Source organism: Podarcis filfolensis (assembly GCF_964270895.1).
Source record: "Podarcis filfolensis genome assembly, chromosome: 13".
In the NCBI taxonomy this organism is placed as follows: domain Eukaryota; kingdom Metazoa; phylum Chordata; class Lepidosauria; order Squamata; family Lacertidae; genus Podarcis; species Podarcis filfolensis.
This window is the reverse complement of record NC_139615.1, coordinates 27138338-27161754: the sequence shown is the minus strand read 5'-3', so window position 1 is coordinate 27161754 and position 23417 is coordinate 27138338. Positions and strand designations below refer to the sequence as shown.

At 45.3% G+C, this 23417-nt stretch overlaps 1 long non-coding RNA gene across 3 annotated transcripts in view; it reads right to left on the bottom strand.

Moving 5' to 3' along the window:
- LOC310748190 overlaps positions 1–19932 on the bottom strand; it is a 65491-nt gene extending 45559 nt beyond the window's left edge. Inside the window, exons 1-3 of one of the 3 annotated variants that reach the window (XR_014541178.1) lie at positions 19802–19932; positions 16702–16807; positions 9811–15688 (exon numbers count right to left, since the gene is read on the bottom strand). This is a non-coding gene — a long non-coding RNA (uncharacterized lncRNA). Of the gene's footprint in view, positions 1–9810; positions 15689–16701; positions 17414–19801 lie in introns of those variants that run through there. The other 2 variants (XR_014541179.1, XR_014541180.1) reach the window with 2 other exon arrangements.
- Between the last annotated feature and the right edge of the window lie 3485 nt (positions 19933–23417).

The following is a 23417-nucleotide window of genomic DNA, read 5'->3' as shown; positions in this document are numbered from 1 at the left end:
CAGCTGTCCTTCCCTGTGGCACCCTCCTCGCCAGCTGTCGCTGTTTGACCCAGATAGTCTGGGTTTATTCCAGGTTTTCTGTTATATATATTTCTCTACCTCTCCTCCCCTAGAACCTACCCATTCCCCATACCTTAGATATCACATTCCTCTGCCCCCAAACCACCAGTCCCTCTTTGTCTTCCCTTCTCCCACTCTTGTCTTATTGCCCACCTTGTGCCTGGGATGGTTGTGGGAATGTTGAGGGTGGCAGGAGAGGATATACTGATTATTATTATCCTTCCTAACTTGTGCTATCAAGCTTCTTCCCTTAGCAGAGTGCATTCCCCTTCTTAGGCAGCAGCAGAAAACTGGTTGCAGACTCATGTGAGCCTCTTAAGACAATCGGGCTTGCCCAGACTGAGATATGTTCTATTATTCCAGGTAAGACCCCTTTGATCCCTCCTAAAAGAATAAAGACTCAACAGTCTTATTTATAAGCAACAAAAAGTAGTTTTACTCATGATCAGGCATAGCACAGTGTGATCCCTGAAGGCAGACTTCAGGCTTAAAGTTACAAACATGTACAAACAGGTTTACCCCATATGGGAGATAACCTGGGGGGCTGCTGGTTGGCAGCCAGCAGTACAGTCCAGGTGAATCAGGAAGTTTGCAAGACGAAAAAGATTGAAGAGAGGGAGGTGGCCACGTGACTTGGCCTTTTACCAGGTCTGGAAAGGTCACGCCCACCTATAGTCACATACAAGGAAGGATGCTCCAGGCCAGGAGGAACAGGAAGTTTCGACTGGCTGGACCAAACATTCCCTTGCATGCCCACTCTAGCAAAACAAGGAATGTTGTATTTGACTGCTCCCAGTGGATTACATCCCACATAGGGCTCCTGCCGTCAGTTTCTGCTTCAGTTCCCTTCAAACCCCTCTTCAAGACCTCATTTTGAGCAGTGGACTGCCCTGCTTACAGATCACTTTTCGGACACCAAACACGCCAGCCAACCATTGCACTTTTTTTCCTGCACAAGCGTTTTTTAATCCAATCTAGCTGCACAAAGGTCTGAATGTTTAACTCTAGCAGTTATCATGTTTTGAAAAACACATTCAAGATTGACTGGTTTGCTTTGCGGCTTTATATGAGTCATAGGATCACAAAGGGACAAATAAATCGTAGGACTTCTCTCTCGGGGGCAAGATTATTTTTTCCCATGACAGTTCTGAGAGCCACAGATCTCCTGTCATTGCAATTATTCATGGGACCACAGGAGAATCATTTAAGTTCAACCCTGTGCTGAAAGGAGATCCGCAACCCCACTATCAATTCTTTTTTTTAATGGGAGGATGGCCACTTGAAAATTGCTGGAGAGTTCGTTGCAACAGTTAGTAAACTTTTGGGGGAATATGACAGATCAAAGCACATACACATACTTTAATATGTGATTGATGTGCCTATTTGGGGGAGCAAAGTTCTGTGAAGTTCAGTATAAAGTTTCTCAGATCAGGTTCAGCAAAATTACACTTACCTGGTGAATTTTTAAGGGAAATTTTTTTTAAAAGGAAAAATTTGACTGCATCAGTGCCATATTATGAAAATCATGGCCCCTTTGCCAAAACCTTGTTAGCCTTTTTTGCTAACCTGGTCAAAACAGCCTTGATCTCTGTCATCAGGGAAAAAACGAATTAAGTGCAGTGTCAAATACAGATATTCTTTACTGTTCAATAGCCTTTCCAAGGAATGGAATGGAAGCTTGCAGACCAAAGTTTGGCAGCCTTCCAACTCTACAATTCTATGATTCTATGAACCTCTGGCACATGCAATCCAGGGCAGTTTGCCACAAACCAGGAACCAAGTCATTGCAGAAAAGTGCAACGTTGGCAAGTAGCTGAAGATGCCTCGCACAAATGAAGTGGTCATTCCATGCTCCTCCCCCCCTTATTCCCACTTTTCCTGCTTCCCGACACATCTTTCTCCCCTTCCTCTCTACTTAGTGGTCAACCCCCCAATCGCACTCATCTAAAGTAGATTTCAAACCCCACCAATCTGTGGTTTGTACAGCATCTTTTAAGACTGGAGCTTAACTTCTAAAAAGAGAGGCTCTGGAGTAACTGGAAACTGGAACTTCCGTTTTCTTAAAGCCCTATTTTCTAATCCCACCAATGTGTAGGTTGGACTATAGGTTACTTACATCTGGTTGACATACCTCTTGGAGCTAGGAATATTGCATGCATGGTGGGATACAGCCTCCCTGCTCTGCATGCACTGTAAAGTGTGAACTGGGTGCACCACGGTCCCCATAGACTTTCTATCTCAGAGGATTGGCCAAATGCACACCTTACATTTTACATGCTGCCCTTGCCCCCCTGCATTGCATAACATATCCCTGGATTTTCTGAAATAAGTGAAGCAGGTTTTAGTAAGGAAGACAATAAACTGGGCTAATGTTTGACGCTTCTCTCGAGTGCTATCAATTCACATCTTCCAGGGCTGAATCTGGACAGTGAAAATTGGCTTTGACAGCACATCCTCGTTCTATTAAGTCCTTGCTAATGCACCAGGTCAATACAGACGATGCTACACTTATCAGTAACTTAGCGCAGTGTTTGTATCTGTGGCTGTGGTCTAAACCACTGAGCCTCTTGGGCTTGCCGATCAGAAGGTCGGCGGTTCAAATCCCTGCAATGGGGTGAGCTCCTGTTGCTCTGTCCCAGCTCCTGCCAACCTAGCAGTTCAAAAACACGTCAAGTGCAAGTAGATAAATAGCTGTGCGCTCTGGTTTCCGTCATGGTCCTCCATGCGCCAGAAGCAGTTTAGTCATGCTGGCCACATGACCCGGAAAGCTGCCTGTGGACAAACGCCAGCTCCCTCGGCCTGAAAGCAAGATGAGCGCCACACCCCATAGTCGCCTTTGACTGGACTTAACCGTCCAACGGTCCTTTACCTTTTTATCTTGTATCTGGAGAAATGCTTGTCCGTAGCCCTTACCAAGACGGTAAAAAAACTTTTACCATGTCCCCGTTATCATACAGAAGAGCCAGCACATAACAAAGTTCTGGAGCGGCGCTACCAAGAACCAGCTCCCCACACGCCTGTACGTCAGGTTGCCAACTTTCCCCACCAGCCCCTGCTCCTCTGCCTGTAGCAGCGGCTTTCTCTGCAGACATGGAGCAAGAGATACTGTTTCTCTCAGTGCTATGAAAAGCTGTACATACTCAGCCCTGCAGATACAGTGGTACCTCAGGTTAATTCGTTCTGGAGGTCTGTTCTTAACCTGAAACTGTTCTTAACCTGAGGTACCACTTTAGCTAATGGGGCCTCCTGCTGCCACCGCGCAATTTCTGTTCTCATCCTGAAGCAAAGTTCTTAACCCAAGGTACTATTTCTGGGTTAGTGGAGTCTGTAACCTGAAGCGTCTGTAACCTGAAGCGTCTGTAACCCGAGGTACCACTGTATAGCGGATGTTTTAAAGCACAGGACCAGGCTTGGACTGTGTGTGTTTGTGTGTGGTCATCTGTGAGCAAGGTGGCAGTTTATTACTCCTTGATAAAAGAGGTTGTCTGGAGCACAGCCACCCACGGTTAGGGCGAAATAACGTTCAGTAATAGCTGTGACAACTTTCCCCACTCTGTCCGAAAGCCTTTGGGCCAAAGAATACCCCTGAAGCCTCTTCGGGCCTTGCAGCTCGCAGGCCTCAATCCTTGCCTGGGCAAAGCAAATTCCAATGCAGAGAAGGCCAAGCAGAGGCTGCCACACAAGCAAGGCTAAACCTCCCCGCCGCACATTCACACTTTCCCCACAGTCCTCCAATGACACTAAATATTAATGAGTGGCCTACATTGAAAACCACAAGCACCTGACTCTCCCCTCCCCAGCCCACCCCCCCAACCAGCTCCCTCTCCATCATTCCTTCTGCAGGGCAGCTGCCCTCACGCATCACCGCAGAGACCATCTTCTCTACCAGCAGGAACCCTCCCTCCCCTTCCCCTCCGCCTTCCCCCCTCCCCGCCACCCCCTTCCCCCCACCACCGCCAACTGGGGACTCGCCAGAAGGCAAAGGGGGGCTGGTGCAGCTGAGCAGGAGGAAAGCCGTACCAGCTGTGCACTCATTTCCAGAGGTTTCTCTTCCAGCCCAGGCTTCCTTTGCCGCCCTTCTGCGGAGGCAGTGGCAGTCAAGGCCGGAAGACAGCATTTCCAATAAAAAAAGCAGACAGAATAGGGGGTGGGGGAAACGGCTGTGTGCGTGTGTTCGTTGTTTGTTGGTGAGTTAATTAGACCTTCTTGGAAGACCAACTATTGCTTTGCCCAACCGAGTAAGATCAGAAGCAGCCAAACTAGTGGGGTCTTCTTTTTTGGGGTGCTCAGATTTTCTTCCCACTCCAAGCGGGAACAGGGTTGCCAACCAACCAGAAAAAGAGTGGTCCAACCAGGTTCTAGTGTTCCAGTTTCTGCTTTTAGTCCAGCTGCCAGAAAAGCAAGGGACAAGGCTGGTTATTCTACCCGCCCCAAGCTGTTTTTATTTTTAGCCGTATGTCAAATCAGGTGAATAGATGGCTTTGGTGTCCCTGCGCTCTCTCCCAGGCCTGCCAGAAATCTCTGCATGGCACTCTTTAGGTCCATTCCCCACCAGATCCACTTGGGACTTTTCCAGGAACCAGCATTTTTCTATTTCAAGCCTTAGCAATCCAGGTAGGGAGAAAACTGCATGCAGAAAGAATAGGATGGACGGAGGAGGTTTGCATCTTCATGCTGGACTGTGGAACAGTTTAGCATTCTCTCTCTTATGTATGCACACATGCACACTCCTCATGCACAGGCACGGACCCATGGAAGGGCTTCCATGCCTTCTACATGCTTCATGCATTCAGCAGGCAAATCTTTTCCTGCTGTACAGATATAGTGATGGGAAACATATTCACTGTTGAATCTCCTCCTATAAAGCAGCAGCGATTGTTTAAAGCAAAGGGTGGTTTTTTTGGGAGGCGAGGGAGTGGCAACCCTACATTTACGCTAACACAAGTATATTTATTTTCCACAAGTATGCCCAGAACTCCGAGTACTTGCACTTTTTAAAAAAAAGAAAGAAAGAAAAGAAATTAAGATTCTGCACCCAGGCAATTCAAATTCTGTACCAACGAAAACTTGATTCTGTACCCATGGCAGCTGAATATTTTATTCAGGCACCTTTCTGGCACACGGTCGCAGCCATAAGGTTTAGAAACATTCTTCTTCTTTTAACAAAAGTTTAAATTGCCAGGGAGCTGAGCTGGAGACAATATTCTGAATACTTTCTGTTTGCCTGAGGGAAAAGAGCCCTGAGTCTGCCTGTGGCAAATAGTTGGCTAGATTTTAGGGTATGTCTGCACAAGTAATACACTCCACTTCCAGGCGTATTTGGTCATGATTCACGGCCTAGGGAAGCTTGGCAGAGCCAAGCCCTGGAATGTATGGCTTCACCCCCGAACCCGTTTTCAATGCCAGCATTTAGATATTGAACTTATGAAGCAGGAATGTCATTTAGAGGGAATATGGCAGCATTTTGCCTCCTGTTCCCCATTTCAGCCAACACGTCCTTATTCCTTAAAGGCACCTATAGCAGGAATGGCCCTTCAGGATGAACTACAACTCCCATCAGCCCTAACAAGGATGGCCAATGGCTAAGGATGATAGCAACATCGGGAGGGCCAAAGGTTCCCCACACCTGACCTATAGTTTGACCCAGGCCATGGATTCTGAGGGCATGGCCAAACTGTCACTATTTTCGGGTGGGATTCAATCACACACCAGCAGCAAACCCAATCCCACTTCAAATTGGACTTCTTGTAATAGGGAATGTGACTGAAAAATGCACTGGAAACTGTAGGGCAGTATTTGCTCAATGTAGCATTTGGAGCTTCCAGGCGACCAGTTCCTTGAGCAATGACCCAGTTTTGTTTGTGGGGAGGATGGACAACATTGCATCAAAGCAAATGCCTTCCCTGTCACTTTCCTTAACTTAAACATCCCAATATCTAGGGGAAGCAGGGCCTCCCAATCAATTGTGCAATCTGCATGGACAATAAGTGATCAAATTCTACTATTCTATGAAATTCTGCCTGAATATAGCAACAGCCTAGAAGCACCCATTGTCTGATCTCCTTGCAAGGAAATTAAGAGGATCAGTGCTCCACAGAAATTTCGTCTCGAAGCAGCCTGAGTGGCAATTGCTACAATCAATCCAAAGGGCAAATGCATTAAGTGTGCGTGTCAAAATGGTGCCCATTTGGCCTCTGTGGGTAGTCACTCGCAATCTTATAGGCTGTGTGTATAAAATACCCCACTCTTCTTAACGTGCACTGCTTGGTTGCAATTTAATCTTGAATACATTCAATTGGCCTTGATGAAAATCTTGCCTTGCTTGCCTTCACCCCAACTGAATTCCAGAAGGGGCACCCCTGGTATAAACAGGGCACCTCTGAGGCTTCTTTCCTGATACTGAGCATTTGCTGCCACCCACCTGGCACTCAGGAATGCAAATTTCTAGATGATAAGATGCCACTTCCCCTGAAGTCTTAAACAAAGCTTAACTACCAATGAACAAAAGTCTCATCTCTTCGGAGGCAAAAGTAAAGATAACCTCTTGAGGCTGGCGCCTCTCCCAGTCGGCCAAGGCTTGTCCTTAGAAGTAAGGAGGACGAATTATTCCCTTTGATTCCTCGCCTGTCCTACACGCACATAACACATGCGCACTATCCATTTCCCTTCGTGCTGAGATCCATCCAAACAGCCCAAAGTGGCCCTTGATTGATGGCAGTGTTTGCCCACTAAGAGCACCCTGCGGTCCAATCCTTGCACGTTCCCCAATTCCTCCCCAGTCCCTATTCAAAGACCGGCGGCGTCTCATGTCGGTCCCCGAGGTGCTATTAATTAAAAATACATCCAATTAAATGGCAGGTGAGGACGTGCCACACGAACTCCCTCCTTATCCCGCTACGATTGGCTCATCTGCGCTTTGATTCAAACGAGACACAGGGAGAGGGAGAGAGAGGCTACAGGAGGGTTCTCTGAACCTGTGCCAACACAAGGCCATGCCAGTCTGTTCGGCTAGCGCTGTGTGTGTGTGTGTGCATGCGTGTGTATATGCACAAGAGACGTGGCAGACTGATTTCCATAGCCGGTGGTTGGCGTTATTATATTTCATCAGCTGCGGCCTGGCCCCATTTTTATGCACTCCTTCTCCCAAGTAACTAAGCCTGAATCCAGGAAGGGGAGGAGGAAAAAAGAAAACAGATTCTCTAGCAGAGAAACAGTTGCTAAGTCAACACAGATTCCATTTGAACAAGGTTACTGGAGACAGGGTCTGCAAGCAAAGATTTGCGTAGTCATTTCAAACCAAGATGTTAACTTCGCTTTCTCCCCCCATCTCTGCCCAAGCCCCAGCCCCAGCCTTATTTCTCAGCATCCATCTTTAACAGCTTTCCTATTCCACAGCTGCTAGATACGTAACCCCAATCCCTTGAAGTCCAAATTCTCTGGACCAAAATAAAACTGATTCAAGACATCCATGATTTGATCTCAGTACATATTTTCCTTTGGTTAAAAGCAGCTGTCAAGACTCACAGATTTGGATCAGGACTATGGTTCTGAGGGAAGGAGCCTTAGCCCTTTCCCTCATGCTGATTCCCTAGCTTAAATCACCCTCAACCTGCTAAAAGCCTGGGAGCAGGAAGGAAAGAGGCACAATACGGTATTTATTCTTGTGCAGAGGTTCCGTGGCAGAATGCACACCGCTCTGGCAAGCTCTTGATATTCTTTATTTGTGTCACTGTCAATGGCACAAATCCAAGACAGCTTTTGTCCTTTAACCATGCTGAAGGAAAGGGGAAAAACGTTAAACTGCGTAACATTCCATTTCAACGTTTTATTTCTGTATCAACACACAATAATCTACAGTGACCCACAACAGCTATAGTCGCTCTCCAGGATGGAGCCAGATATTCATGGGCTCATATTCCAAGCTAATTGTAAGGTATCATGCAGAATCTATGGTTTTAAATTCTGTGCTAATGGGTGGGTCAAGTGTTCGATAACACCTTTTTAAATATAATGTTGACTCCTTACATTCACAAGGATTAGCAATTTAGGCTGCAATCCTACGTCCCCTTTCCGGGGAGTAAACCCACTCGAACACAGCGAGAATTGCTTCTGAGCAAACACGCACAGGATTGCACCGTTGACTAGGCTTTGGGGCATGAGAATCTGGCGAGGATCAGAAATGCAACTCGCATAAAAGCAAAACGCGAAACGCCCAAGTTCTAAACAAACATTTGCGTTAATAATCTCACATTTCAAGAGTTAAAAGTGGTAGCCTTGGAAAGGGACTCCCAGAGTGAAAACAAAGCCATGTCTGAGAAGACTGAGTAGCAATAGCATAAATATCCACACCAACAGTGGGCAGCATAAACCAACATGGAACACCAAATCCGGCCATTAGGCCGGAAAGTGGGCTTATTCCCAGTCCTGGGCAGAAGAAGTCCTATCAAGGTGTTCCCAAGCTTTGGAATCTGCCGCATTTCTTGCCGGCTTCACGTTCCCGCTAATTGGAGATTTTAATCTTCAGCGACTTTCTGCTCAGGGGTGCTGACAGGATCACCAGCTGTGCAGCTATTCCAGGAGCAGCGGCTTTTTAATCAAGCCATCTTGGCAGGGAAGGTGGGGTGGAACTGGGGAAGGGGAGGGGGAGGTAAGTCAAGGGGAGGAGGGGGTGAGGGCTTGGGAGTCCACACACAAACACACAGAGAGCCCCCCCCCCCAAAAGAAAGACTTAGCTGTGGGAGGAGAGCTGAGCACAAGAGTGCTCTCCTCACTTGCAACTCCCGACAACCGATAGACAGAACACTGCCGCTGACCCTGGGAGGTGAAATACAGTCAAGATGGCTTATGCGCCTTATGCACTTGTCAACAAGCAGGGCCTGACAGAGAGGACCACCCCCTGTTCATCTCTACTTTTCCAGGAATCAAAATCATTCTGCCTCTGCCATACGGGTAGAAGGTCCCTTTTCAGCTACCAAGGCAAATATAATAATAATAATAATAATAATAATAATAATAATAATAATAATAATAATAATATCCCACCCATCTGACTGGGTTGCCCCAGCCACTCTGGGTAACTAAGAATTGTTGCCAAGAGACCATTTCTCAGAGAGCTTGTCCTAGTCTTTTTAAAAGCCACTTGCTACCGCCACATCTTGGGACACGGGTGGTGCTGTGGGTTAAACCACAGAGCCTAGGACTTGCCGATCAGAAGGTCGGTGGTTTGAATCCCCGCAACGGGGTGAGCTCCCGTTGTTCGGTCCCTGCTCCTGCCAACCTAGCAGTTCGAAAGCACCTCAAAGTGCAAGTAGATAAATAGGTACCACTCTGGTGGGAAGGTAAACGGTGTTTCTGTGCGCTGCTTTGGTTCTCCAGAAGTGGCTTAGTCCTGCTGGCCACATGACCCAGAAGCTGTACGCTGGCTCCCTTGGCCAATAAAGCAAGATGAGTGCCGCAACCCCAGAGTCGGTCACGACTGGACCTAATGGTCAGGGGTCCCTTTACCTTTACCTTACCACCACATCTTACAGTGGCAGGGTCCATCAGTTTAGGCACGCGTTGCATAAAGAAGTACTTTAGTTTGGCCTCCTTGGTTTGATAAAGGGTGTGACCCCAACTAGTGGTGGTGTTATAAGAGAGAGGGACGGACCTTCGCTTTCACCGTTCCCAATGTTATAAGCCTTTCTCACTGCCTTGTAAGTAGGCACACAAAAGCTTCTAGCCTGAAAAGCTGCCAGCAGCCTTCTACTCGCTTCAAGCCTCCTCTAGGAACGCGCTGCTTTTCTGCGCTATGGTACAGAGCAGGGCGCTCCCCTCCTCTCACGATCTGCTTGGTTCAATCCAAGGTGCAGAGCCTTTAGCAGCTGACTCATTCGCTTGCATGCAATCCCTTCTTTGCCTCTATAAGGTGACCAGGTGAAAAAGAGGATGGTGTGCCTTCACCTTTAATGGTTGTGAAGACAAAGGAATTTCAGCAGGCAGTTCCTGCATGGCAAGCCATACCTGCTGAAATTTAAAGGTTCAGGAGCCCCTGTCTTCTTGCCATGCAAGCTATGCCAGCTGAAATTTCCTCTTCTGCACAACTGTCCTTTTGCACCTGGCCACTCCTATATCTATGCTTGTGCTTAAATGCAAGGCTGCTGTGCTTCACGTTCTCCCATCCTGCTGCTTTGGGCTGCAATCCTATGCATGCTAATTTGGGGGCAAAATGGTTGGAATCATTGGGGCTTGCTCCTGAGCAGACGCTGCATAGGGTTGCATACTTAACGTTCTTAATCAATTTGGCAGATTAAGTTGATGGATTATGCCAAAATGGCAAAAATGACGGGAAGAATCAGAAATCAGGAAGACCAAAATTTCAATAGAGAATGGGGAAAATTTATAATTTATCTTAAAAACCATTGTGTAAACAGCTAAAATCATTAGTAGGATTAGAATAACACTTGTAGTTTAATGGTGAATTTTGGACACAGTGGAGAGGTAAAAGATTTGGAATCTTATAAAAGATGCAGGAGGAAATGACTAAAAATAGGACCCACAAAGGGGAGGAGGGAAGTCCAGGAGATGCTTTGGAACCTTGTTTTTATGTTGCATGTTGCATATGTGATTGTAAAACTTTAATCTGAAAAACCAAATAAATAAATTTACAGAGTTCTTAATCAATAAAGCCTTTTCTCACAGAGAAGTTCTTTCGACTCTTGGATCATTCTGACGGCCCATTTGAGCATGTTTTCCAGCTCCATGACATTCCTTCCAGATATGAGGGAACAAATCTATACGGAAATAACAATGTGGTCACACCAGAGACACCGTTCCAAAGTCCCAATGATCCCTGAAAAGAGTGAACGGCTTTTAAAGCAGTATAGGTCTATGGCAGTGCAGATATAGCTCTATGGTACATGCCATTCCCAGACGCATCACTTATTTCGGCGGCACTGAGGAACCTGTGGCTCTGCAGTGTTGTCAGACTCAAACTCCCATCGGTCCCAGCTAGCATGGCCAATGGACAAGGACAAGGATGATGAGAGTTGTAGTTCAACAAATCCTGGGGCTTAGTCCTCCATTCTGGCCTTGCAGGGGGTTGGACTAAATGACCCTTGGGGTCTCTTCCAGCTCTACAATTCTATGATTCCATAAAAAGAGGCTGGACCTAGGTAAGGTGGTTAGCTATTAGGTTTTGTGCATCTCAGGAGATCATCTTTGCAAATGGTTTATCAAGCAAAACATGATTAGGGCTTTTCTGTCAGTGGCACAAATCTGCTTTACATACATACGTACATAGCTCTCTCCCTGCTAACTGGTATGGCAATCCCAAGACAAAATTTATTTACCTAAGAACTTCAGTACTGAGCCACAAGACAAGCAGTTCTAACATGACTTTGGTCAATGTGGCAAAAGGATTGCTAGGTACACCCAGTTAATGGGGTGTAGCATAACAGGCACAGTGACAGGATGCAAAGGAAGCATCAAAGAGCATGCAATATATTTATACTTATTAAAATATTGTTAAATTGTAATTATTTAGTGTGGAGCATTAAATGTGTTAGATTTTTTAAAAAAAGAATACTCTTCATATTTGACACCTGCACATTTTGAGCCTTCAGCAAGGAGTGGAGTATACTTTTTTTTAAAAAAGGAACTTAAAATGAATGGAAAGTAACCAGCAATCAATTTGTGCAGCTCTTTTTTGGTACACAAAATGGCTCCCTGCCCTCCTTCTCCTTCGTTTTTACCTTCACCGCCATCTTGGGAACCAGAACGCTCAAGGTCCCATTTTATTGACTGGGAAAACATAGTCTGAGAAACAATATCCCCTGAGGCAGCGCTGTGAATCAAACGCTGAGCTGGAATCCGAATTGAAGGCAAGACAATCAATCAATGAACAAAACAGACCTCACAACTTTCATTAAAAAAAAAAAATCCCCAGAAGTATGCCAAGCATGCCTCACCCTCAGCTGCCTGACAGTCTCATTGCTTTCTAACTTGACTCTCCCCAGCCTCCTTTCCACCCCTTATGCCTGGTCCCCCTGATCACATAAGTAATGCCCCATCTCTTTTTCTTCCTTACAATACTTCCTCAAACCCTCATCTTTTCAGTGACGTATTTTTCTTAATCTTTATGCCCAACTTTATCCTCAAGTGCATGCAACTGCATTTCCTCACACCCATCCGTGGCTACCTATCATCTCTTCCCCTCCCATCTTGTTTATTTGTTTTAATAGTGTACATCTCTGTTGTCTTCCATCGTAGAACTCAAGGTGACAAGTTCCACTCAACGTGGAGTTTTCCACTCAATATGGAGTTTTGAGGAGGTCTCCTATCCAGACACTGACCACAGCAAGTCCTACTTAGCTGCACCACACCCTCAGACTATGCCCAGGGTCTTCCCCCACTGCTTACATTACATTGTAAGCTCATTGGAGGCAGGGACTTGCCTGGATCAGTGTACATAGGAAACTCTGTAAAATGCTATGTACGGATGGTGCTCTATAAATAATCAGCTAATCTGCATATGAAACATATTGCTCTTCATACTTTTCAGAATGGAATGCAGGTTGCTTAATGGTTGACTTTATGTTTCCTGAATATAAAACCCAGGAAACAGGCAGGAGATTTTTCATGCCCCCTGCTACGTGGCAATAATTAGTTCAAGAACCAGCTTTGGATTTTATTGCAAGGATGCCTTCACCAGCAAGAAATGAGCACCTTTTGCTGCACTGCGAACTCCGAGAACTCCTCTGTCTCAGCGTAGCTGACTTCTGTGGCTTCAAAGGTCTTCCTTCAGCAAGTGATAAAAGGGAATGAAACCAAAACAGAGCTCAGATGGGGTTAACAGGCCATGATAACCCAAAAGAGGGAAGCCAGAGCAGTTTCCCCCCATGAAGTGCTGGGAAGGTTTATTGGCATGTGCTGCCCTCTTGCGTCTTTTAAAGAAAGCTTGCCGCTTTCATCAAGAGCAAAACCAGCCATCTGGCCAGCTTTGAAGGCCCGTATTTAACTGCACAACAGTTATTTATGCGGCACTTCTCTCTTATGAACTCATAATGCTCCTCGTGATAACTTGATGGTTCTTACAAACAACCTTGTAAGGTAGGCTGGACAGCCACATTTTTAAAAAAACGTTTTAAAGCATTTGCAGCTTGCTTTTCCATTACTAATGTTGAAAACAACTGTTGCTATTTTTAAAGAGATTGTTGAAAAAAAATGAAATAAAACATACAAAACAATTTTAACAACAAAGATTAAAATTAGTGGAGGGGGCGGGGCAAGCAATAAGCAAAATCAAATAATTAAATAGGTATCTCTGGAGATGGTAATCCAGAGACTCAGCTCCCTTTATAGAAAAGTCTCTTTCTCTGACCATCCGCTAACCTCAGAAGGTGGAGGTTCCTTGATCAGGCCTACCAAGGAGCATCTAAAACATGTTGGGGAATCTGTGTTTCTTCAGTGCTCATTCAGCCCCAGCCAACACTGACTGATGGTCTAGGATGGCAGGAGTCCAGCAGTGGAGGGGGGAGGCAAGTGGGGGGGGGCAAGCTCCTAGTTTGGAGGGGCCTTGCCCTGCCCCAACCACCCTCCAGAGTTGCCCATGAGCAGGAAATATTTGCTCTTTTAAAGACTTCCATACAAATGACTCTTCAGCTTTCACTTCTAAATACATGGGGTGGTCATACTCAAAGAATGGCAACCTAAAGAGAGTTGGCACCGTGTCTGTTGGCAGTAACTAGTATATACACAGAGCCAGGCCTGCAGATATCCTTGTGGTAAAACAAAAACAAAAACATGTATGTAATCTGGAGCTGAAAGTTTCCAGAGGCTTGGAAGATTCGGAACATTTTTATACTGTGTGGTGGGACTTTATTATATTCATATACCAACACAACTAACCTCCAGGACTCTTTGGTTCTTATCAATGTGGGAAATAGTGACTTCTTAATGTTTCTACTAATGGGCATCTCCTCACACCTTCCAATTTTGTTGACAAATTAAGGGAATGCACATGAGGTTCGCCTGGTGCCTTCCTTATACACCTTCTGGTGCCAGGGGAAAACAAGGCCTTGGGCTGAGTGACATCCAATGCCTTTTTAAATGTGTTGTGGGACAGCATACTATTGGTTTATTTCTGTTCTTATTTTTATTATGTATTTTGTGTTTTTTATATTGTATGTTGTGAACCTTCCTGAGGGAGATCTGAGGGGATAGGGTGGCATACAAATTTAATAAAGAATAACAATAATAATTTCTGATATTTTTACCTTTGTTGTTTTTCTTTTTATATGGATGGAATAAAATCATAGAGTTGTAGAATTGAAAGCAACTAAGAGGGTCATCTGGTTCTTTAAAAATAAATTTAAAAGAACTTTCCAGAACTCAGTTCTGGCACCTCTCAGGTGGGTGCCATTGCTATTATAAGAGAACAAGGGAGGTGTTCATGGTGAGTTCTGGCACCGTTTTTCCTATAAAAATAACACTTAACAACCCCCCCCGCTCCAAATCCCAGAAGTTCTTAGAGAACCCATGATGGCTAAAACCAGGTTTTAATCTGCTTTCAATCTGTAGTATAGACATAGCTTTCCATTACAAGGCTGCTTCTGCAGGTACTTGAAAACTGCAGTGTGTGCTTTCTGCTCTCACACATTTGCAAAGGATTGCTATGGATGAGGCAGCCGTGGAGCGAACTGGGGTAGAAAACCTAAACCTTCCACTCCTCTACTTTGGTTATAGAGTGCCATCTGGTGGCTGTCTATCCTTCAATAATTCCCATTAATGACCACGGCCCCATCTGCAACATACATTTAAATCGTGCAGCTTAAAACAACTCATGGGTTCCCCCAAAGGATCCTGGGAACTGTTGTCTGTTAAAGGTACTGCTGAGAGTTGTTAAGAGACCCCTATTCCCCTCACAGAGCTTCAGTTCCCAGAGTTCCCTGTGACGAGGGATCGACTGTTAAACCACTCTGAGAATTGTAGCTCTGTGAGGGGGATAGGGGTCTCCTCTCAGCAGCACCCTTAACAGACAGCAGTAACCCATGGTAGTGTCACTTTTGGGGTACACTTTCAATCTACCTAGTAAGTTGGTGATGTCAAAAGCTCAGACGATAAGAGAGTGCAGCCTGACAGGCTCCCCTCGAATTGTGCCACCACCCCGGGGTACATCTACTATGAAACTAATGAAGCTTTGGTTTCAAGGCCCCTAATCTCAGAGGGGCCCCAGAAGCAACGTAAGTCCACATTGCTTAAAAAATTTGGCCTAGTAGACCCCATTTGAGTGTCACAAGTCAAATCGATTAATTCTTTGGGGTCTATATGTCAACAACTCCAAAACTTTGACAGTCGGTAGCCCAGATGTTGTAAAGGTGTGGTGATCTGTCGCGGCTGAAGAAGATAACAGTGGCTACGCAGACACTGTTGCAAAGCGGCCCCCACAACAGTTCAAGTTTCAGGGCCCTCGATACGTAGGTCCACCACTGCTGCCGCCAGCACCTGCCAATTCTGCCCATTTGGTTGAGCCAACGCAAACCAACAACACAGTTCCTGGCTCTCCTTGTCCAATGCGTTGGACTGCCCCTTGCTATGGATGTATTCAACTTCAGCAGAAATGTCCTGCTCCTCTCCCAGGACTGGAAGTCTGGGAGGGGAAAATACGTTTGAAAACTCACCAGCCTGAGTCAACTCTGCCTCTTGGCCTCCTTCCCCTCCTGCTTCTGGTCTTCTCTCTGCCACAGATTCTCCCTTCTCACTAAACCCTGTAATTTCTTCAGCTTCCAACACCTCCCCCCCCCAATCTTCTCCCTCTAACAACTCATCGTTGTCCCACCACCAATCCCCAGGCTCTGAGCCTTCTTTCCTTGGGGGGTTCCCCCACTGGTGCCACCCAGTGACATTCCTCTGTGTCCAACCAGTCCATGACAGTGCCCTACAATGCTGGTCATGGCTTTTGCTTACCTGGATGGAGACTAGAGAGGGGTGCAGGAGCCTGTGAAGAAACTGGCCTGTTTGCCATGATGTCTAAAGCTTTGCCTAGACATCAGTAACGCTTCTGAATACCAGTTGCTGGAAACCACAGTGGGGGAGAAGAAAGAGGGCTTTTTTGCTCAGTTCCTGCTTGTGGTCTTCCTACAAGCATCTGGCTGGCCACTGTGAGAGCAAGATTCTGGACTAGATGGGCTTGATCCAGCAGGCCCGGCTTACATTTTTACGTACGAAGGTCAGATTTACCTCCACTGCGTCACACAGTTGTGCCTCTGGTCACACCCACCACTGGTATGTGGGTCCTGCAACATTGAAAAAGGGTGCCTCCCCTGTTTTGAAATATCTAAGATGGACATCTCTCATACTAAATTCTACCCCCCTCCTCTCTTTCACTTGCATTCTGCGACTTGGCTCACTTGCCTGAGTGGTGTGGAACTATTTGATTGGTGAGCAGTTCATAATCTGGACTGTGTTAGCTGAGCTGGGAAGGGATGAGCCTCTATTTGGATGACAACTTGACCAGATGGCCTTTCAGTGGCAGCAAGAAATCAGAAGAGTGGGCAAGGCCTACCAAAGCAGGGACTCCATTTTCCAGAGCCACTGTACTGCATCAAAGCACGAGGCCTTTTCGAAGTGTCTGTAAGGCAACGTGTCACATTCGTTACTTACAAAGTTTGGTTCTTTTCTCACTGAAGATCAGGGAGGAGCCTCCTCAATGAGCTGAGATCAGGCATACAAGGGCATGGTCATCTACACTGTTCCAGGGCATGGCCATCTGCAGTGAGAGAAAGCAAGGGTAGTTATATATAAGCTAGATGTAACCAAGGAGCTTAGGAGTTAAAAGCATGAGCTATGAACCAGAAGTTCCCAGTTGGGACTTTTCAGCTCAAATTTCACCAAAAACTCACTCTCCCTGCCTTCATTGCATCTCCACAACCACCCTGTGAGGTAGGTTAGTCCAAGAGGTAGTGACTGGCCCAAGGTCACCCAGGGAGCTTCATGGCTGTGTGGGGATTTGAATCCTGGTCTCCCAACACTCCCAGTTCAATACTCTAACCACTACACCACACTGGTTTGATGCCATGGGCACCAAGGCCCACTCCTGAGTTACCAGGTGACATTTTCTGCTCTCGGCCTACATGTCCTAATCTATCAAGACACCTGGTAACCCTGTACAGTGGTACCTCGGGTTAAGTACTTAATTCGTTCCGGGGGTCTGTTTTTAACCTGAAACTGTTCTTAACCTGAAGCACCACTTTAGCTAATGGGGCCTCCTGCTGCTGCCACGCCGCCGGAGCACGATTTCTGTTCTCATCCTGAAGCAAAGTTCTTAATCTGAAGCACTATTTCTGGGTTAGTGGAGTCTGTAACCTGAAGCGTATGTAACCTGAACCTGTAACCCGAGGTACCACTGTACAGGTGTAACAACTCTGATTTACCTTAGTTGCAGCGGGATTAGAGGGATTACTGAGAGCACTTAGCTGCTCTGAGCGCTTAAGAGCTATATACGTATTATGGGCTTTACGGAGCCATGATGGGCAAAATAGAATTTTTTTAAAGATAAAATAAGGCATATAAATTAACATCACTTCCATTGCATTAGTTGTAGCTGCTTTAAAGCATTTGCAAGCTTTCAAAACTTGCAACAAGTCATCCTAAGCATTGTCAACAAATAACCGGGTATATTGGAGGATATTGTTGAGAGGCTGAAAAAATTCTGAACGAAATCCCTGTGAAGTCTGTGCCTAGAGAAATTTAGGATTATTAATTTACTACATCTCTATCCTGCCTTTCCCCCTATGTGATCAAAGTAGCATAAATGTCCCCCCCCAAAAAACCCTTTATTTTAAATCCTCACAACAACAGTGAAATAGGTTACACTATATGACAGGAACTGGCCCTAGATCACTGAGTGAGTTTCATGACTGAGGGTGGAGGGATTTGAACCAGTCTCCTCAGTCCAACACACACCACCACACTGGTTCCCATGCCAGGGGTTGGTTCATTCTCACACGTACATTCATCACTTGAGGACTGCAAAATTGTTGGATGGTTCTCACATGCAAAGGAGCCGTCGGAGTTCTAAACAGCACAGGTGGAACTTTCCGATTGGCCAATGGAGGCAGTTCTCACATTCAGCCACCCTCAAGTGTACAGTCACCAAGCAATGCACATGCATTTGTGATCTAGCCCGGTGATTAGAACAGATAGGGCAAACTCGCTTAATACACTGTTAACTGTGGAGGCAAAATCATTGTGTGTGTGTGTGTGTGTGTGTGTGTGTGTGTGTGTGTGGTGGCGGCGGCTGATTATTAATATTATCAAAGGGCTGTGCAAGCTGAATTGTGCCGCAAGGATGGCAGTGGCAAGGGGAACAAATGAGAATAAGTGCAAAAGAAGAAGAAGAAGAAGAGTTTGGATTTGATATTCCGCCTTTCACTCCCTTTAAGGAGTCTCAAAGTGCCTAACATTCTCCTTTCCCTTCCTCCCCCACAACAAACACTCTGTGAGGTGAGTGGGGCTGAGAGACTTCAAAGAAGTGTGACTGGCCCAAGGTCACCCAGCAGCTGCATGTGGAGGAGCGGAGACGCGAACCTGGCTCCCCAGATTACGAGACTACCGCTCTTAACCACTACACCACACTGGCTCTAGAACACACACCGTGTGTCATTGGAGAACAGAATTAAGAAGAATGAACAAACCAGCCCCTCTGCATTTCTCCAAAATGAAAGTCATGGTGTGTGCTACGTGCAAGCCCCAGTAATAGAGCCTCATCGGGGAGAACAGAGGCCTCTTGATTACTTGGACTGGCAGGGCGAAGCATTTGAAAAATCTATTGAAATCAGACATAAGTTCATCTTAGACTGGGTAGTTCGCAAGTTTCTGTGGCTTTGCACAAGATTTTGTATTTTTCTCAGAAGATTGATAAAGAATGTATTATTATTCTGGTAATTATTGTGTGTATATTAGACGCCAACGTGTTGCATGAGTTGCACTACTGCAAGGATGGCAGTGGCAAGGGGAACAAATGAGAATAAGTACAAAAGATTAGAACACACACCATGTGTCATTGGAGAGCAGTATTAAGAAGTACAGAAGAATGAACAAACCAGCCCCTCTGCATTTCTCCAAAATGAAAGTCATGGTGTTAAGATCTGTGCCACGTTTACCACATGTGGCTTCTGCCCGCAGGACAGCTTGCAAAACTGAGTTCCCTTCTTGTTGGCGGTATATCGTTCATCTTTTCCATGGATTTCTATAAACCCAGCATACCATCCAGCTAAACAAAACCAGGAACAAGTTATTGTGAAGGAGTGGTTTACTTTTTAGATCTGAAAAGCGGATGAACCAGTATTCTAGGAGGGGTGGGAGATGATGCTTTGCTTTCAACCAGAGACAGGGAACCTGTTCCCCTCCAGATGTTCCTGGAGTCCCACTTCCTATCATCCATTGGTGATCCTGGCCAAGACTGATGGAGGTTGGAATCCAACAACATCTGGAGGCTCAGTTTCTTCATACCTGCTCTAAGCAGTGTTTAGGGAAGCTTTTAATGTTTGATGCATTACTGTATTTTAATATTTTGTTGGAAGGTGCCCAGAGTGGCTGGGGAAGCCCAGGCAGATGGGTAGGGTATACATAATTTTATTTTATTATTATTATTATTATTATTATTATTATTATTATTATTATTTTCAAAACACCATGATTATGGAAACTGGTACTGTATATAAAAACCCCATTATCTTTTCATCCATACGTGACTAGTTACCTTGGCATTGGAGCTGAATCTGAAAGTTGGGTTTTTAAATACACTTGGATGGAAGCAAGTGGATTTCCCTGTTGCCACTGGTTGGTGCTCTAATAATGTGCAAGGCATCCATTATGTCACCAGGTGTCACTACAAGCTCAGAGTACAAGAGAGATGTCCATTTGGCCCTCAAAGCAGGCAGTATATTATGGAGGGGCAAATCATTCCGGTTCTGTGGGAGGAGAGTGAACATGTTTTACACATACAAGAAATCATGCAGGAGAGAGGCCAGAGAAGAAACATTGCATGATAGTGATCTCCTCGAGGGTGGGATGGGGGGCTGGGGACCTGCTCCAAGTGGTGGAAGAAACAATAAGTGATACGAATTTTGTTATGAACAAGCAGAGAGACTTGTTCAGAATGCGTACAGTCCTTGTTGTTGAGAAATCTGATTTCTGGTTGAGCCTCACTACAGCGAGACTCTTGCAATCCAAATAAGCTCATTTGATTAGATCCATGGAAGAAACAAGAAGATACATTCAGGATGAACACTCCATTACTCCAACACCCCCAACTCCAGGAGGAAGGCACAGATTCTGCACCAACAATTCAGTGAGCAAAGGACATTATGTCAATTGCACGGATTTATAGATATATTTGGTTTCTTAAAAGCGGCCAGCAGTCGAGAATATATGCACACTGCTTTTTGCATTAAAATCAAGGAAAAATAATTCTGCAGACAGAAATAATGCAAAATCAAGAGTAGCAGCCCCAGCGCAAGGCTGCACCCAAAGAACAGTAGCTTGGGAAGATGGCTGAGAGAAACTATGGGCAGGGCTTTCTTTTCATGGGAGCAGCCAAAGACATATGGTCATGGGCACAGAATTCAGCTTCCTGAGATTCTAGACTTTCATTTAAGAAAAAGAAGCATGGTTCTAGCCCTTGTGAATGCATATGGGAAGATCATATATATGCAATTGGTCTGATGCTGTTATATCCTGCCTTTAAAATTTAAATTCATTTAAATTTTAAGTGGTAGATCAGCCCTCCTAATTTGGCTTGCTTTGCCATTTGGGCCAAGCCATGCCCATCTGACATCAGGCACAGGACACATAAAGCCAAGGCTGCAAGGGAATGTTCCTTTGCAGTCATGACTTGAATTTGGCACTGTTTGAGTTTGGTGCCTTACCCTAACAGGCGGCTTTCAGCAGCAATCAGATACACTCAGGAGTTCCTGATCACTCCCAGGTGTATCAGACCACCACTTCCAAAAGCAGCAGGCCTTTTTTGAATAGAGACATGCAGAAGATTGCTCTGTTAATGCTTGGAGTCTGGCAACATTGGCTAACTATACATATACACATTTAAGATAGGGTGAACAATGAACACAGGAATTTGGGAGTGGCAGGGAGTAGCTCTATGTATGTAAGAGATAAAATTTAGGTATTATGAGCCTAACTTGTAAATCTATTTCCCTGTGGTTTTCCCGTGCCATCTTTTTGTTAATGTTCAGAATTATTGTTTTTGAAGTATGCCATGCACAATGCTTGGCAAAAATCTCAGAACCCACCGAAGTGGCTGAATGAGATCTGCAATGAGCCGAATGCCCTGTAGATCTCCTTGTGGTCCTCATAGCTAGCAAGACCAGTGTTATATACTGTATTAGTAAATACTGCATAATAAATTTATGCCAAAGTTAGAATGTAGGCAGGTTTTTCTGGTGGGGGGCACATAGATTTACTTTTTTAAAATAAATGCACTGTGTACACACGGCCTTGGCCAAGGGTTCACAAGGATCTTGGACAACAAAGAAAGCAGGCTTGTACATTCCTAGCAGAGCAGATATGAGACACTTCCTGGTTACACATGGATTATTTCTACTGGAATGGAAACTCGGTGCATCTTGCATCTTCTCCCCTGCTTCAATTTGCAGGCTACTCTGAGCTTACTAGCTGGAATTTGGTAGTCTGCTGAATATATTTCTAGCAATGCAGAAGAGATGTGAATATGTGATGGGTCACAGCTGTGTACAACTCAAGGAGAAAACAGCAGCTTATTGTGGGGAAGTAGATACAAGACAAGGGCTTTCAAACTTGGCGTCTTCAGGGACTTCTTTCACAATTACACATATGTTCTCCTGCATGTTCCAGGGAAATGAGGGTTATGTTTTAGGGCACACACTTAGTTCATACAGGCATGTGTGTGTAATAGTGTAATTTGTTTAACTATAAAGGACAATCAAGCTGAGCCACAAATTTAGCTCTCAACTTCCTGGCCAAGTTCATGTGAGGCACTGAGCTAATCTTTTGGGTCTTGTCCTTGCTTTCCATGAATTGAGAATGTAACCCAATATTCTTCTAAATCTGTATGTTGCACAGAAAAAAAAATCAGAAGCAGAGGGCCAGCTGTATTTCAGGGAAGCTTGGTTGCCACCAGTGAACTCAGTGTGGCACCCCCATGAGCTTTCCAAGGAATTTGCTGGAATTCCATTTAAAAACTGCTGCCATCTCTGTACAGTACATTGAAGTTTTCTGCCGACAGACCCTGCATGACTTCATACGTATCTCCCCAACTATAAGGGCTAGAAATGTATTTTTAAAAGGGGGGGGGGGTCCTGAAAGCTAGGATCTGTGTGAGTCATCTTTCACTCCCCCCACCCCCGTTTGTGCAAATTCTTTGAAAACGAGCTCTAGTAATGTTCCATTAGGGTTTCCACTGCCCAGCTGCTGGCATTTCACAAGTAAAACTGTTGTGTTAATTAACCAGTAGTGGAAGCTGAAAAAAACAGGTTTGATTAGGCTGTACCTGCTGATAGACAAGGTCCGCCCATGCTCTGTCAGGTCATACACATATTAGCTATTTCCTGTTTGTGCATGTGTCAACAGAATGCTTTCAACTGCCGCATCCAAGCCATACCAAGTTCTACCTGTGCTGTTTGTTACATGCGTTAGGTCTTTCACAAGTCATAACCTGGGGCAACAGGTTAGGGCTGAAGTTGTTCCATGTGACTGTAAGAAATAGTGCATGCATAAACATGATTTTCTGAAGCAAGGATTTGCGCTACTCAAAGTATTTGCCATTTTGTTAAGCAACTAAAATTGGCTCAATACAGCATAGGTACACTCTTCCACATCTGATGATCAGACGTCTCCCCACATATTTTTTTAAGATTCTCCAAAGGAGGGTCCCCGAGTTTATCCAAGCGGGACTTTTTAGGATCCTGATCCTCATGTGTAGGACATATTTACTCCCCTTTCAATGCTCACCACCATCATTCTTGCCTCCTAAAACGCTAAACTTGGGTGTGATGACTCCTTAAGATGCACCTTTTCCACACAACACCCAAAGAGGATGCGTGACAATGACGACTAGGACGCCACTATCTAGCATAGGGCAGATGTCATGTAAAATAAGCTGTGGCCCAAGGGTAAACAATTCAGGTGCAAAGTTGTTCCATGTGACATTCTAACTGAGCAGCAACTCAAGAAATGTCACCATGGGCCTTTAAAAAAATAGTAACCCCATAATGTATGAAAACTAGTAATGCAGCTGCTGGGGCCAAAATGAGGGGGAGGTTTATTATCAGCAACCTCCTTTGCACCCCCTTTGTTCCCTTGAAACTCAAGGTGATACCTTA